The sequence below is a fragment of the Stenella coeruleoalba genome, assembly GCF_951394435.1.
Source record: "Stenella coeruleoalba genome assembly, chromosome: 9".
Classification (NCBI taxonomy): domain Eukaryota; kingdom Metazoa; phylum Chordata; class Mammalia; order Artiodactyla; family Delphinidae; genus Stenella; species Stenella coeruleoalba.
The window spans coordinates 66995061-67011990 of NC_137155.1; the positions used below are offsets into that span (position 1 = coordinate 66995061).

Below are 16930 nucleotides of genomic sequence, written 5' to 3' on the forward strand. Positions count from 1 at the left end.
GCGGATCCAAAAAGCTGTATTTCTATTTTTAATCATCGAGGAACAATCATGTTCTTTTTCCACCGTGGCTATACTATTTTACATTTCCACCAACAGTGCACAGAGGTTCTAATTTCACCACATCCTTGCTCACATGTGTTATTTTCTGTTTGTTCATATAGTATATAGTAGCCATCCTAATGGGTTTGAGATGGTATTTCACTGCAGCTTTGATATTTCATTTTTCTAACGAGTAGTGATGTTGAGCATCTTTTCATGTGTTTATTGGACATTTGTATATCTTCGCTGGAGAAATGTTTCTTCAAGTTTTTTATCCATTTTTGAATTGGTTTTTTTTTTGTTGTTGTTATTGAGCTTTAGGAGTTCTCTCTATATATGATAAGGGATGTTAATCCCTTACCATGTGTATGATTTGCAAATATTTTCTTCCATTCTGCAGATTGCCTGGCACTCTGTTGATAGTGCCATTTGATGCACAAAATTTTTAAAGTTTTGTTGTCCAATTTGTCTATTTTTTCTTCTGTTGCCTCTTTAGTGTCATATCCAATAAATCACTGCCAAATCCAATGCTGCAAAGATTTTGTCCTATGTTTTCTTCAAAGAGTTTTATCATTTTAACTCTTATATTTAAGTCTTTGATCCATTTTAAGTTAATTTTTGTATATGGTATTAAGTAAGGGTCTAACTCACTCTTTTGTATGTGGATATCAACTTTTCCCAGCACCATTTGTTGAAAAGGCTTTCCTTTCCCCATAGAATGGTCTTGGTCCCTTGAGATTACATATGAATTTTAGGATGAGTTTTTCTGTAAAAAATGTTATGGGAATTTTTATAGGGATTGCATTGAATCTGTAGATTACTTTGCGTAGTATTGACATCACTTTGGGTAGTATTAATATTAAATCTTCCTATCCATGAACATGGAATTTCTTTCCATTTATTTATGTCTTCTTTAATTACTTTCAGCAGTGTTTTGTAATTTTCATTGTAAAAGTCTTACTTGGTTAATTTCTAAATATTTAATTTTTTTCAAGGCCATTATAAATGGAATTTCCTTAATTTCCTTTTCAATTGTTCATTGTTAGTATATAGAAATGCAGCTGGTTTCTGTGTGCTGTATTTGTATCCTACTTTGATGAATTCATTTATTAGCTTTAACATTTTTTCTGCTGAATATTTAGAGTTTTCTACATTTATGATAATGTCATCTGTGAATACAGGTAATTTTACTTCTTCCTTTCTGATTTGAATGACTTTTTTTCTTGGCTCTCTGGCTGGAACTTCCAGAACTTTTTTGAATAGAAATGACAAAAGTGGGCATCCTTGCCTTATTCATAATCTTAGGGCAAAAGCTATCAGTCTTTCATCATTGAATATGATGATGATTGTTGCATGGTTTTCACATGTGGTTTTTATTATGATGAGGTCATTTCTTTCTATTCCTAATTTGTTGATTTTTTTTTTATCATGAAAGGATGTTGAATTTTGTCAAATTCTTTGTATCAGTTGAGATTATCTTGTGGTTTTTTTCCCTTCATTCTGTTAATATGGTGTATTACATTGATTGAGTTTTGTAAATTGAATCATCCTTTCATTCCAGGAATAAATCCCACTTGGTGTATCATTCTTTTAATATGCTGCTGATTTCAGTTTGCTAGTACTTTGTTGAGGATTTTTATATAAAATTTCAGAAGGAGTATTGGTCTATAATTTTCTTTTCTACCAGTACCTTTGTCTGGTTTTGGTATTAGGGTAGTGCTGGCCTCAAAGAATGAGTTAAAAACTATTTCTTCCTCTTCAATTTTTTGGAAAAGTATGAGAAGTACTGGTGTTAATTCTTTAAATTTTTGGTAGAATTCACCAGTGAAACCATCAGGTCCAGGGCTTTTCTTTGTCGGGAAATGTATGATAACTGATTCAATCTCCCTATTAGTTGTAGATCTATTCAGATATTCTATTTCTTTGTGATTTAGTCTAAATAGATTCTGTTTCTAGGAATTTGTTTAGTGTAAGTTATCCAATTTGCTGGCATAAAATTTTTCACAGTACTTGCTTAAAATCCTTTTTCTTTCTGTATAATTGGTAGTAATTCTCCACTTTCATTTCTGATTTTAGTGATTTGAGTCTTCTGTCTGTTTTTTCTGAGTTCATTTAGCTAAAGTTCTGTCAGTTCTGTTTATCCAGGTCCCAGTAGTTCTTATAAGCAATTCCCAGCTTGAAGCACATTCAAATTTTGAGTGTGTACTATGTGCCAAGCAATATATTAGACATTGGGTTTATATTTTTCAAAAATATTAAAAAATGTATAAACATATAAAATATTTTTAAAGTATATATCACTTTTCTGCTTTCAAAATGACCCAATGGGGAACAGTATTTTTATTTCCACTATATGGATGAGGAAACTAAGATACAAAGAAGGTTGTTCAAAGTCACAAAGCTTGTGAGTGGCAGAATCAGTATTCAAATCAAGGCAACCACTCTCCAGAGCAACATACTTAACCACTATGCCAAACAAATAAGTACAAAAAATAAATCAATAATTTTCAATATTCGATAAATGCTATCAAGGAAAAAAACAGAATGGTATAATAAAGGAAAACATATGAGTCTCCTTTAGAATGGGTAGTCATAGAAGGCCATTCTGAGTGAGGATGTACATTTTAGTTGACGACTAAAGCTTGAATAAGAGCCATTAGCTGAATGCCTGGGGCCCTAGTAATCCCTTATAGTAACTAATCAATCCAGCCAAACCCCTCCAGCCACCCACACTTGTCTTGCTCATTCCTGCTTTCATGCCTTTGCTGGCACCCTACTGCTCTTTCCTGTGTTGTCATTTTTTCCACCTAAGAATATTTTTTGACTGAATATCTTGCTTATTGCTTAATAAGCAATATATTCTTATTGCTCTAAACTCTTATGACATATAACAATTCATGTGCAAGTTGCCTGATAGTTCCTTGTCTTGTTTTATTGGTGGTTATGTTTATATTCAATAAGCCACACAAACCGCTGGCCAGTTACATGGCCTCTCCCTTATTCTGAGGGGTTCATTAACTTTATAAGTCAGAGCATGTGATACATGATACACATCATGTGAGCCATGACATGAACTTCACCATGAGGGCTACAGGTGCTATGACCAGGGCTGGACCCCTGAGCCGAGAGTGATCAGTCTTGAGGCTGGCATATGAGGTAGTAACATGAGGAATCTCCCTCATTAGGGCATGCTTTCCTGATAGCTCACTATTTGAACCAACCTGGTTCTTTCTTTGGGGGAGTTTAAACAGAAAACATAGAAATAAAAGGAAGTCAAAAGTATTTGCCTAAAGACTCTAAGGAAAGGCAGGATAAATCTTTCTGAACACATTTCTCTTCATCAGAGTTAGGAGACACAGCTCAGGAAAAGACCAGACCTGAGGGAGGACAAAGAAGGTTTACCATTTGATGTAACTGATCATTTATCCTATGTGACAATCATTTATCCTATGGAAGGAGTAAGTCATGGAAAGAGTTAAGAGGACAGAAGGAAGAGTCCGTGTGCCCAGAATAATCACAACATCATGGCTAGGGGCCTGAGAAAGGAGGAGAACCTAAGAAAAGACAAACGTGGTCTCTTGCTGAAATGGCATTTGAGGAACTGAGGCTTTGGAACTAGAGAATGGAAGGAAAGATGTTTGCATGTTGTACAGATCACTGCTTTGAAGGAAATAGAGATTAAATATCTAAGAAAAGATATGAGAAATTTTTTGTCTGGTCTGTATAAACCCAAAATGACAGTAAGGCTGTTTGAGAGATGAAAGAACTGTAACATACAGTTACAGTTACAGGGTTACAGGGTTACTGTAACATACAGTTACAGTTACAGGGTTCAGGTACTCATCACCAAGCCAGACCAAGCTCTCTCCATCAGATTCAACGTCTTTCTAACTTAGATGGCTAGAAAACATTGCTACTCAAGCTTAAGCTCTATAACTTAAACATTTTTGTCTCTCACTATTTATGAGAAAGATCTGGGTTCTTGGAGTAGTCTTCATAGAATTTGAATACTGCTCTTTAAAAAAAAACTTACAAAAATTATCAAGTCAAGAGATCCAAGAGAGAAGTGATTTTTCTTTCACTGAATATTTTCAAGCAGAATCTGTTGCCTGAAGAGATGCTATAGAGGTTATTCATTAAACATGAGGTAAAAGTTGGATTAATTGACCTCTTAAATTCTTCCTATTGTTTAACTATGTTTCTTTGAAAAAAAATTAAAACAGAAAGGAAGTAAATCATTTTATTCTATATCAAAACTCTAACATATTAAAAATGGGTAGATTAAGACCCAGCCTTGTCCTGATACTTTATTTACAAATGATTAGAGAAAATATAACTGTATATTTTGTCCTGCTTTATTTCTCAAAATTAGTGAATTTTATTCCTTTGGAAAATTTTCCAAGTCGATTAAATTAAATACATTTGTAAAACAATAATTTGAGGGCTTACTGAAAACCTTGGGTTTTTTGAAAGTGTTACTTCACAACCTCCTCAGGAGCTTCCAGGTATGATCTGAAAATGGCCCCTGGACACAGAAGGCAGGGAGAGACCAAAGAGGGAGACAGACCACTCTAGATTGGTGGCTGGCAGGTTTAACAAGCAAGAGAACTTATGAGGCTGCAAGACAAGTAGATCTCCACGCCAGCCCACCACAGTCTTAAAAGTTTATGTTGAGGCCTTAACCAGGTTCAGTCACATACCCAGTCCAGAGAGTTTCATCACCACATCACTAGCTCAAGGATGCGTCCTGGGAGCAGTAAGCAAGCAGAACATACATTCCAAAAACAGAGGAGGGGGTGAGGAGCTTCCAGTTGCTGGGGTCCAGCTCACATCCGGGTCAAACCAACAGTCACATCCTCTCGATGACCTCCAATAGGAAGTCAAACATTATTTAAGAATTATTTGCTAGATTAAGTGTGCTATAAAAATTACAGAAAATAAAATGTATAACTTACAAAGCTCATTTTTTTTACTTTAATGTTTGTGTTTTAATGTTTTATAGGAGCATTTGCATAGGATATGTACCTTCTTTCGTAAGAGAAAGCATGATACTGATACCTATCCTATAATTCATACTTTTAGAAAGTCTGTGAATCTACCTAATCTCTTTCAGCTCTGTAGTCTTAATAGGTGAAAAAAAAATCATTGGCAAGACTTAATTAAAATATTCAGGCAGCATATAAGCTGGAAAAAATTTAAAGCTAATAAACATTGTTCATTAAATACAAAAATGCAATGTGTAACCCATTGATATATTAGAACTTCCACTGAATAAAAATGACTAGTGTAATTATGGGTAACACTTAAGGATAGTTAATTTTTGTTGGGGTAAACAAAGGGATCGATAGTGAAACTAGAAAGATATTCATCTTCGTAGTTAAGATATTAAAATCATGTGTAACTATAATGCAAAGCTATTGAACATTATATGGGTTAGAGTTAAATAATATATTGGATACAGAATTTAGAAATTGCTTTCTCTTATTCTGATTTTTTCTTAGTCTCATTCTCTCCCTCACTATATTATATACATGCATATAAAACACACACCACAAACACACATAGACAAACACATATACTTTGTGTGTACACACACATACACACACATAAATGAAGAACACAAATGTGTTTGTGTGTGTGTATATGCTAGTTAGCTATACACTTTCTACATTTTCCCAATTTTGGCAGAAGAGATTGAAGTGGCAATCTAGAAAACATATAATGCTTTGGAATTATGTAAAGGGCATTTATAGCCCAGGTAATAGAAGTGCTAGATTGCCTAGGGCCCAATATGAAGGAGGAGAAGTGGTTGTTTGTTGTGAAAGAGACAAGACATATGATGGAGAAGCTGCAACCTGAATTTGGGATTCTAGCAGGAATATGCATGTCTTGTGTCCTGTGACTCTAGAACAGTTAAAATAATGTATTTTCCACTATTTTAGCAGGGTAACCAAGTTTAACGCCTTGAGGGAAAGCCTTCTGTTCACCCATAAAGATGCAAAACTATTCTGTCAGCAATAAAAGTTTGTAAATTTGTTACATATCTATGATATATTCAAAATTAAGGTAGAAGTATCCTTAAATCTACCTATATAAGATTGGTTTTAAAATACTTAAAATGATTAACGCAAGTCCAGAATTGGTTTTTTTGTTTGTTTTTGTAGAGTAGAATTTATTAAATGAATCAAATTTGTGAGGCAAAATAGCTAGGACAACTTCCCACTTCTCTAGAGGGAGGAATAGAATTGAAAACTAAAAGAGATTCTGAAATTTCTCTACCTGGAAATCTTTTAGGAAATCACATTGCCAATCCCTTTAGAGAAAGTCTTAACTATAAGGCAGTGTGAGAGAAATTCAGGTCAGGGATTGATATTCATCCTTATAAAGCCTATGGCTAACAGGAATTACTTACTTTCCCCTTCCCACTCCCAGCTTTAGTGAGATATAATTGACAAAATAAAAAATATATATTTGAGTGTTACAATTTGATGCTTTGATTTACATGTACGTTGTAAAATAACCACAATTAAGCTAATTAACATATTCATCACCCAACATAGGTACCAATTTCTTCCTTCTTTCTCCCCTCCCTCCATCCCTCCCTCCCTCCCTTCTTTTTTTGTGGTGATAAGAACACTTAAGATCTACCCTCTTAGCAAATTTCAATGATACAGTACTGTATTGTTAACTGTAGTCACATTGCTGTATGTTAGATCTCCAGACTTTTTCATCTTGCATAACTGAAACTTTGACGAAAGGCCAGGATTTGGAATGCCTAAAGGTAGCAGGATTTCAGCTAACCGATTTTAGTGAGACTTGAGGTATTATAATCTCACTTGCACAGTTTCCTCCCAATCCACGTGAGCATTGGCACGAGATAGTCTTACTTTGTGAGGATTAGGTCAGAGAATGCAAATTAAGCTCAAGTGCAATGAATGTCAGGCACATAGTGAATTCCGTAATGTGTTTGCTATGGATGGGGTGGTGACAGTGATGATAAAGATAATAGTGCTGCTGTCACACACAAGGGGAGGTTCTACCAACCAAGGGACTAAGGTGCTAATGAATTGCATTGCTGTCCTCTACTTTATCAGGACAGAATTCCCGTGTGGACCAAACTGTCGTATAAGTTTTGTATGGCCTAAATGATAACTGCCCACCTTCACGTGAGTGAGTTATTGTCAAATGCCCTGGAAGAGCAAAATCAAATGTATTTGGGAGAAATGGGATGAAATTTTTTGTTGGGTAATAACCCTCCTTCTAAGTTTGCCAGCTTTGACCTTTCCACACTTCAAGCATTATGCCCCATTACAACATTTTTTATCTCTCATTTTAGGATAGTCCTTTAAACACCTAATCAAATCCCCTTTTCTCAGTTTTTAAGTCACTTTTTTATTATCTTTGCAGAATCCCTGAGAATTGCTGGACAACCTACTTGATCAAATAGTATTTCCAATACTTGTAGTTGCTCATGAGGTGAACCCTTGGTAATCTATTCAGGATAAATAACTTGTTTCCCTCTAATGTTTCTGGACAGATATTTACTTCATAAAAAATAATCCTTTTGATCAATTTTTGTGGTTTTTCTCCTTGATCTCTAAATACTTTTCTTAAAAATGGTCTTCCCATTAGGTCTTTTATCTATAGCATCCAACACAATGCCATGCATGTAGTGTTGCTCCATGGATGACAGTTGAAGGAAAGTAGGCAGAAAAGAATAAAGGAGGGAAGGAAGGAAGGTGACAGGAGGGTATAAGTGTTTGCTTGTGTTGTGTAGCTTAAAGGATTTTGAGAAGAACCGCTTTTAAAATACATCTTCTCTAAAATATCTGAAATTTCGTCACTAAAATTTGTTTCTGAATATTGTATATTGGTCTTTTCACATACATCTAGAATGAGTCCTTAACACCTTAGTGAGAATTAGTTCAGGGGGATATTTTATTTTTCCTCTTATAGGAAAGACTATGATAGTGTCAGAATACCTGTTTGTAGAATGACTATGATCTTGATGTCATTTATAAACATGGGAATTATGTCAACATAAAAGTGAAGTTAGGTTGGTTCATATGTGACCAATTCTAGGCAAAGAGCTGGTGTAGCAATACTTAGAAACTTCTGCAGGAAAAGAAAAATCCATTAGCTTGGATATTACACAGATAGGGGTCCTTTTGGCTATATTTTAAGACAATGGAAAATGAGCTCTTACACTGGGGATTCCTCTCCAGAAAGCTGAACCCATACTTTAACCAGCTTTCCCCTTTTGGTAGTTTGTTCATCCTCCTGTCCAGAGCACCACTTGCATTTGCATTGGCTCTGCACCTGTAAGCCAGCATTTCTACTTCATTGTTTTGTGTGAATTTTTAATGTCCTTGAAGCAGCCTCCAAACATGCTCAGTGCCTGCCTAGCTGTCCAAGTTATCTCTGGAGGTACCAATTATGGTTTTGGTTAGAGCCTCTGGTTACCAAGTAGATTAAAATTTGAATGATCTCCCAACACTATTTTTCCGGTACTTTAGTAACAGTAACCCTGTTACTTTAGCATGATTTTGAAAATCATGCATTTAGGGGAAATACATATATTGGACTATAGTAGAAATTGTATTAAACATTACCAAGGTGTTAGTAGGGGACTCTGGGATGTTGTTTGGAGGAGAATAAATGGAAGGAAAAGGCACTGAAGTTAGAGACACAAATAAAGCAGGCCTTCTCAAATTTTAAATGCATTGGAATCAGCCCAGGATCTTGTTAAAATGCAGATTCTGATTCACTATGTCTGAGTAGGATCCTAGATCTTGCCTTTCTAACAAGCTCCAGGTGATTCTTTCTGCTGGTCTGGGGATGACAATTTAAGTAGCAAGAGTCTGAAGGACAGATAGCAATTTGAAGAGGCACCATCTAGCACCGGGCCAGTATGGAGCATATATATTTTTTCAGGTTATGATGTGTTTTCCTGACTCACAGACAAACCAGGATCATGACTAAAAGCTTCAGTTTGAAACTAATCAAGAGTAAAAAAAAAAAAAAAAAAAAAAGGTTCGACCAACATCCATGTTCCTTTTACTTTTCTCAAACATGTACTTAGATAGCTAGGTTTATCAACTGGCTGTTAAAATATTAATACTCAGAAAGAGGTTCTTTTATCTTGTTTTAGAAACAGCTTAAATTATAACCTCCAACTGTCTCCTGGGCTAATGAAAGAGGCAGGAAAGATAACCAGGTCCAATCACTTTTATTGACTAAACAAAGTGAGTTCCCTGCATTACTTTTAGTTCTTGACATTTCACTTTTACTTGTCTGGATTCACAATAACCGTCATGTGATTTCAATGACCTTCAGTACTACTAAAGGATGCCAGGGTATATTATAAGTTTGGGCTAGCATTTCAAAAATAAATAGGGACTATAGAAGCTTAAAAATAAATTTCTTCTGTAAATTAACAATTTTGAAACCATATAAAATGTAGATAGATAATGCTTAGATATATGATTGCAGTGAAAAAGATCTACTCTTGACAAAAGACAATAATAATTTAAAAAAAAGATTTTTAGTTATCATTTGTTGTGTTGCTTTACATATGGTATCTTACCCAGCTCTCATGAAAATGTGTCAGACGTTATTAGCCTCATTTCACAGAGAAAGGAACCACGGCTTGGAGAAGGGAACTAATTTAATGTCACACAGCTAGTGAGTGACATGCCAAGATTCAAACCTAGATTTGCTTGGGTCCAAAATTCATGTTCTTAATCACTAAGCTCTCAATCCATTTGGAGCCACTAAAACTTAGGTAGACATTATGTCTGATTTACATGTTATGACAAACAAAAAGCATGAAATTCTCTTTGGCATGGGTCCCTTCTTCTCTGGCAGTTACCAAAAGTCATTTTTGGAAATAAGTAGTGTGTAAATTTTAAATAAATAAAAATTTAAAATGTCCTCTACTCACCTCAAAGACTTTTTAAGTATATTCTATTATTTTGGAGGAGTGAGTGAGCCCATTAGCCCATGAACCCCTGCTGTACTTTGTGTCTCTGTTCTGTTGACTGTTGAAAAGCACCTGAAGAAATAAGATTCCCAGGGTTTGTAATAGCTGGTACTATAGTTGGTTCTTCTGCAGTCTTTCTTTGATTTGATTCACCTCATGCACTACTGGTAAATTAAAACATACCATAAGTATGATGTGGAGGTTATGTTGGTTCATGCACAATTATGTCCAGCCTGTTACTGTTTTGAAGCAATCAGTGGCAAGCTTCTCAAAATTAAACAGACCACTTTTGCAATACATAAAGAGCTTAAAAAAAAAAAAGCAGAAAATCTCCAAAGTGCCTTCCTGTAGAGCAAAAAGTGGCTGTTTATTTTCTTCAAGAATTGCTAGGCTTTCCACTATGTTCAGCTGTCTGGGGAAATACAGATGTGGAGACATTTCACCATGAATTAAAATAATGTAGTAAAAGAAGAATTCTGATGAAAAGTCTTTATCAAAAGTGTATGCCTTCTAGGATCTATATCTGGAAGAAGGAAGCACAGGTAAAACATTGCAAAGAGTTTTCTGACAGTGATGCTAGTAGAGATTTAACTTTACTAGGATCCTTTATTAGGAGTATTACTGTTTATGTTAGTGCTCTGGTCACAAAGTTCCAGTATAGACCCAGTTCTGTTTTTCCACGAGTCTTGTTACTTTTAGTGCTCAATTTTGCAAAATGTGAGATTGTTCAAGACAAGCCTGTATTATATGAAACTAGGTTGAAGCAAAGTATGAACAGTTCTCACAAGTGCATCATTTTTCTTTTTCTAGTAGGTACATGAAAAAAATTTTTTTAACATCTTTATTGCAGTGTAATTGCTTTACAATGGTGTGTTAGTTTCTGCTTTATAACAAAGTGAATCAGCTATACACTTACATATATCCCCATATCTCCTCACTCTTGCGTCTCCCTCCCACCCTCCCTATCCCACCCCTCTAGGTGGTCACAAAGCACCGGGCTGATCTCCCTGTTCTATGTGGCTGCTTCCTACTAGCTAGCTATTTTACATTTGGTAGTGTATATATATCCATGGCACTCTCTCACTTTGTTCCAGCTTACCTCCCTGGGTCCTAAAGTCCATTCTCTACATCTGCATCTTTATTCCTGTCCTGCCCCTAGGTTCTTCAGAACCATTTCTTTTTTTTTTTTTTTTTTAGATTCATATATATGTGTTAGCATACGGTATTTGTTTTCCTCTTTCTGGCTTATTTTGCTTTGTATGACAGACAGATTCTGGGTCCATCCACCTCACTAAAAATAACTCAGTTTCATTTCTTTTTATGGCTGAATAATATTCCACTGTATATATGTGCCACATCTTCTTTATCAATTCACCTGATGATGGACACTAGGCTTGCTTCCATGTCCTGGCTATTGTAAATAGAGCTGCAATACACATTGTGGTCCATGACTCTTTTTGAATTACGGTTCTCTCAGGGTATATGCCCAGTAGTGGGATGGCTGGGTCATAAGGTAGTTCTATTTTTAGTTTTTTAAGGAACCTCCATACTTTTCTCCATAGTGGCTGTATCAATTTACATTCCCACCAACAGTGCAAGAGGGCACCCTTTTCTTCACACCCTCTCCAGCATTTATTGTTTGTAGATTTCTTGATGATGGCCATTCTGACTGGTGTGAAGTGATACCTCATTGTAGATTTGATTTCTCTAATGATTAGTGATGTTGAACATACTTTCATGTGTTTGCTGCCAATCTGTATATCTTATTTGTAGAAATGTCTATTTAGGTCTTTTGCCCATTTTTGGATTGGGTTGTCTGTTCTTTTGATATTGAGCTGCATGAGCTGCTTGTAAATTTTTGAGATTAATCCTTTGTCAGTTGTTTCATTTGCAAATATTTTCTCCCATTCGGAAGGTTGTCTTTTTGTTTTGTTTATGGTTTCCTTTGCTGTGCAAAAGCTTCTAAGTTTCATTAGGTCCCATTTGTTTATTTTTATTTCCATTTCTCTAGGAGGTGGTTCAAAAAGGATCTTGCTGTGATCTTTGTCATAGAGTGTTCTGCCTATGTTTTCCTCTAAGCGTTTTATAGTGTCTGGCCTTACACTTAGGTCTTTAATCCATTTTGAGTTTATTTTTGTGTATGGTGTTAGGGAGTGTTCTAATTTCATTCTTTTACATGCAGCTGTCCAGTTTTCCCAGCACCACTTATTGAAGAGGTTATCTTTTCTCCATTGTATATTCTTGCCTCTTTTTGTCAAAGATAAGGTAACCATATGTGTGTGGGTTTATCTCTGGGCTTTCTGTCCTGTTCCACTGATCTGTATTTCTGTTTTTGTGCCAGTACCATACTGTCTTGATTACTGTAGATTTTTAGTATAGTCTGAAGTCAGGGAGCCTGATTCCTCCAGCTCCGTTTTTCTTTCTCAAGATGGTTTTGGCTATTCAGGGTCTTCTGTATTCCATACAAATTGTGAAATTTTTTGTTGTAGTTCTGTGAAAAATGCCATTGGTAGTTTGATAGGGATTGCATTGAATCTCTAGATTGCTTGGGTAGTATAGTCATTTCCACAACGTTGATTGTTCCAATCCAAGAGCGTTGTATATCTCTCCATCTCTTTGTATCATCTTTAATTTCTTTCATCACTGTCTTATAGTTTTCTTCATACAGGTCTTTGGTCTCCTTAGGTAGGTTTATTCCTAGGTATTTTATTCTTTTTGTTGCAATGGTAAATGGGAGTGTTTCCTTAATTTCTCTTTCAGATATTTCAATATCATTGTAAAGGAATGTAAGAGATTTCTGTGCATTAATTTTGTATCCTGCTACTCTACCAAATTCATTGACTAGCTCTAGTAGTTTTCTGGTAGCATCTTTAGGATTCTCTATGTATAGTATCATGTCATCTGCAAACAGTGACAGCTTTACTTCTTCTTTTCCAATTTGTATTCCTTTTATTTCTTTTCCTTCCTTGCTGTGGCTAGAACTTCCAAAATGATGTTGAATAATAGTGGTGAGAGTGGACATCCTTGTCTTGTTCCTGATCTTAGAGGAAATGTTTTCATTTTTCACCATTGAGAATGAGGTTGGCTCTGGGTTTGTCATATATGGCCTTTATTATGTCGAGGTAAGTTCCTTCTATGCCTGCTTTCTGGAGGGCTTTTATCATAAACGGGTGTTGAATTTTGTTGAAATCTTTTTCTGCATCTATTGAGATGATCATATGGTTATTCACCTTCTGTTTGTTAATATGATGTGTCACATTGATTGATTTGTGTATATTGAAGAATCCTTACATTCTTGGGATAAACCCCACTTGATCATGGTCTATGATCCTTTTAATGTGCTGCTGGATTATGTTTGCTAGTATTTTGCTGAGGATTTTTGCATCTATGTTCATCAGTGATATTGGCCTGTAGTTTTCTTTCTTTGTGACATCTTTGTCTGGTTTTGGTATCAGGGTGATGGTGGCCGCGTGGAATGAGTTTGGGAATGTTCCTCCCACTGCTTTATTTTGTAAGAGTTTGAGAAGGATTCGTGTTAGTTCTTCTCTAAATGTTTGTTAGAATTCACCTGTGAAGCCATCTGGTCCTGAGCTTTACTTTGTTGGAAGATTTTTAATCACAGTTTCAATTTCAGTTCTTGTGATTGGTCTGTTTATATTTTCATTTTCTTCCTGGTTCAGTCTTGGAAGGTTGTGTATTTCTAAGAATTTGTCTATTTCTTCCAGTTTGTCCGTTTTATTGGCATATACTTGCTTATAGTAATCTCTCATGATCCTTTGTATCTCTGTAGTGTCAGTTGTTACTTTTCTGTTTTCATTTCTAATTCTATTGATTTGAGTCTTCTCCCTTTTTTTCTTGATGAGTCTGGTTAATGGTTTATCAATTTTGTTTATCTTCTCAAAGAACCAGCTTTTAGTTTTATTGATCTTTGCTATTGTTTCCTTCATTTCTTTTTCATTTACTTCTGATCTGATCTTTATGATTTCTTTCCTTCTGCTGACTTTGGGGTTTTCTTGTTCTTCTTTCTCTAATTGCTTTAGGTGTAAGGTTAGGTTGTTTATTTGAGATTTTTCTTCTTTCTTGAGGTAGGATTGTATTGCTATAAACTTCCTTCTTAAAACTGTTTTTGCTGCATCCCATAGGTTTGGGGTCGTTGTGTTTTCATTGTCATTTGTTTCTAGGTATTTTTTGATTTCCTCTTTGATTTCTTCAGTGATCTCTTGGTTATTTTGTAGTGTATTGTTTAGCCTCCATGTGTTTGTATCTTTTACAGCTTTTTTCCTGTAATTGATATCTAGTCTCATAGTGTTGTGGTCAGAAAACATACTTGATATGATTTCAGTATTCTTAAATTTACCAAAGTTTGGTTTGTGACCCAAGATGTGATCTATCATGGAGAATGTTCCATGAACACTTGAGGAGAAAGTGTATTCTATTGTTTTTGGATGGAATGTCCTATAAATATCAACTAAGTCCATCTTGTTCAGTGTATCATTTAAAGCTTTTGTTTCCTCATTTATTTTCATTTTGGATGATCTGTCCATTGGTGAAAGTGGGGTGTTAAAGTCCCCTACTATTATTGTGTTAATGTCCATTTCCCCTTTTATGCTTGTTAGCATTTGCTTTGTGTATTGAGGTGCTCCTATGTTGGGTGCATAAATACTTACAATTGTTATATTTTCTTCTTGGATTGATCCCTTGATCATTATGTCGTGTCCTTCTTTGTCTCTTGTAAAAGTCTTTAGTTTAAAGTCAATTTTGTCTGATATGAGAATTGCTGCTCTAGGTTTGTTTTGATTTCCATTTGCATGGAATATTTTTTCCATCCCCTCACTTTCAGTCTGTATGTGTCCCTAGGTCTGAAGTGGGTCTCTTGTAGTTAGCATATATATGGGTCTTGTTTTTGTATCCATTCAGCCCGTCTGTGTCTTTTGGTTGGAGCATTTAATCCATTTTCATTTAAGATAATTATCGAAATGAATGTTCCTATTACCATTTTCTTAATTGTTTTGGGTTTGTTATTGTAGGTCTTTTCCTTCTCTTGTGTTTCCTGCCTAGAGAAGTTTCTTTAGCATTTGTTGTAAAGCTGGTTTGGTGGTGCTGAATTCTCTTAGTTTTTGCTTGTCTGTAAAGGTTTTAATTTCTCTGTCAAATCTGAATGAGATGCTTGCTGTATAGAGTAATCTTGGTTGTAAGTTTTTCCGTTTCATCACTTTAAGTATGTCCTGCCACTGCCTTCTGGCTTTAAGAGTTTCTGCTGAGAGTTCAGCTGTTAACCTTATGGGAATTCCCTTGTATGTTATTTGTTGTTTTTCCCTTGCTGCTTTTATTGTTTTTTCTTTGTATTTAATTTTTGGTAGTTTGATTAATGTGTCTTGCCATGTTTCTCCTTGGATTTATCCTGTATGGGACTCTATGTGCTTCCTGGACTTGATTGACTATTTCCTCTCCCATATTAGGGATGTTTTCAACTATTATCTCTTGAAATATTTTCTCAGTCCCTTTCTTTTTCTCTTCTTCTTCTTGGACCGCTGTAATTTGAATGCTGGTGCATTTAATGTTGTCCCAGAAGTTTCTGAGTCTGTCCTCAATTCTTTTCATTCTTTTTTCTTTATTCTGCTCTGCAGTACTTATTTCCACTAATTTGTCTTCCAGGTCACTTATCTGTTCTTCTGCCTCACTTATTCTGCTATTGATTCCTTCTAGAGAATTTTTAACTTCATTTATTGTGTTCATCATTGTTTGCTCTGTAGTTCTTCTAGGTCCTTTTTAAATGTTTCTTGTATTTTCTCCATTCTATTTCCAAGATTTTGGATCACCTTTACTATCATTACTCTGAATTCTTTTTCAGGTAGATTGCCTATTTCCTCTCATTTGTTTGGTCTGGTGGGTTTTTACCTTGCTCCTTCATCTGCTGTGTGTTTCTCTGTCTTCTCATTTTGCTTAACTTACTGTGTTTGGGGTCTCCTTTTCTCAGGCTGCAGGTTCTTAGTTCCCATTGTTTTGGTGTCTGCCCCCAGTGGCTAATGTTTGTTCAGTGGGTTGTGTAGGCTTCCTGGTGGAGGGGACTAGTGCCTGTGTTCTGGTGGATGAGGCTGAATCTTGTCTTTCTGGTGGGCAGGACCAAGTCCTGTGGTATATTTTCGGGTGTCTGTGATCTTATTATGATTTAAGGCAGCCTCTCTACTAATGGGTGGGTTTGTGCTCCTATCTTGCTAGTTGTTTGGCATAGGGTGTTCAGCACTGTAACTTGCCCGTCATTGAGCAGAGCTGGGTCTTAGCCTTGAGATGGAGATCTCTGAGAGAGCTTTCCCCGTTTGATATTATGTGGAGCCGGCAGGTCTCTGGTGCACCAATGTCCTTAACTTGGCTTTCCCACCTCAGAGGCATAAGCCTGACACCCGGCCAGAGCACCAAGACCCTGTTAGCCACATGCCTCAGAAGAAAAGGAGAAGGAAAGAAAGAAGGAAAGAAAAAAAGAAAAGAAATTATAGTTATTAAAATAAAAAATTTTTAAATTATTAAAAATAAAAATGTATTAGAAAGTAATAAAAAAAAGAAAGAAAGAAGAGAGCAACCAAACCAAAAAACAAATCCACCAATGATAACAAGCACTAAAAACTATACTAAAGAAAGAGAAAAAAACCAGACAGAACCCTAGGACAAATGGTAAAAGCCAATTATAGGGGCTTCCCTGGTGGCACAGTGGTTGAGAGTCCGCCTGCCGATGCAGGGGACACGGGTTTGTGCCCTGGTCTGGGAAGATCCCACATGCCGCAGAGCGGCTGGGCCCGTGAGCCATGGCCACTGAGCCTGTGTGTCCAGAGCCTGTGCTCTGCAACAGGAGAGGCCACAACAGTGAGAGGCCCACATACCTCAAAAAAAAAAAAAGCCAACCTATACAGACAA

General features: G+C 35.9%; 1 protein-coding gene across 1 annotated transcript in view; it reads right to left on the reverse strand.

Annotated features, from left to right (window-relative positions):
* Positions 1-4785: 4785 nt before the first annotated feature.
* IMMP2L (inner mitochondrial membrane peptidase subunit 2) overlaps positions 4786-16930 on the reverse strand; it is a 969308-nt gene continuing 957163 nt past the window's right edge. The window contains exon 10 of the mRNA XM_079932145.1: positions 4786-4906. The gene's annotated coding sequence lies outside the window, so the exon portion shown is untranslated. The remainder of the gene's footprint in view (positions 4907-16930) is intronic.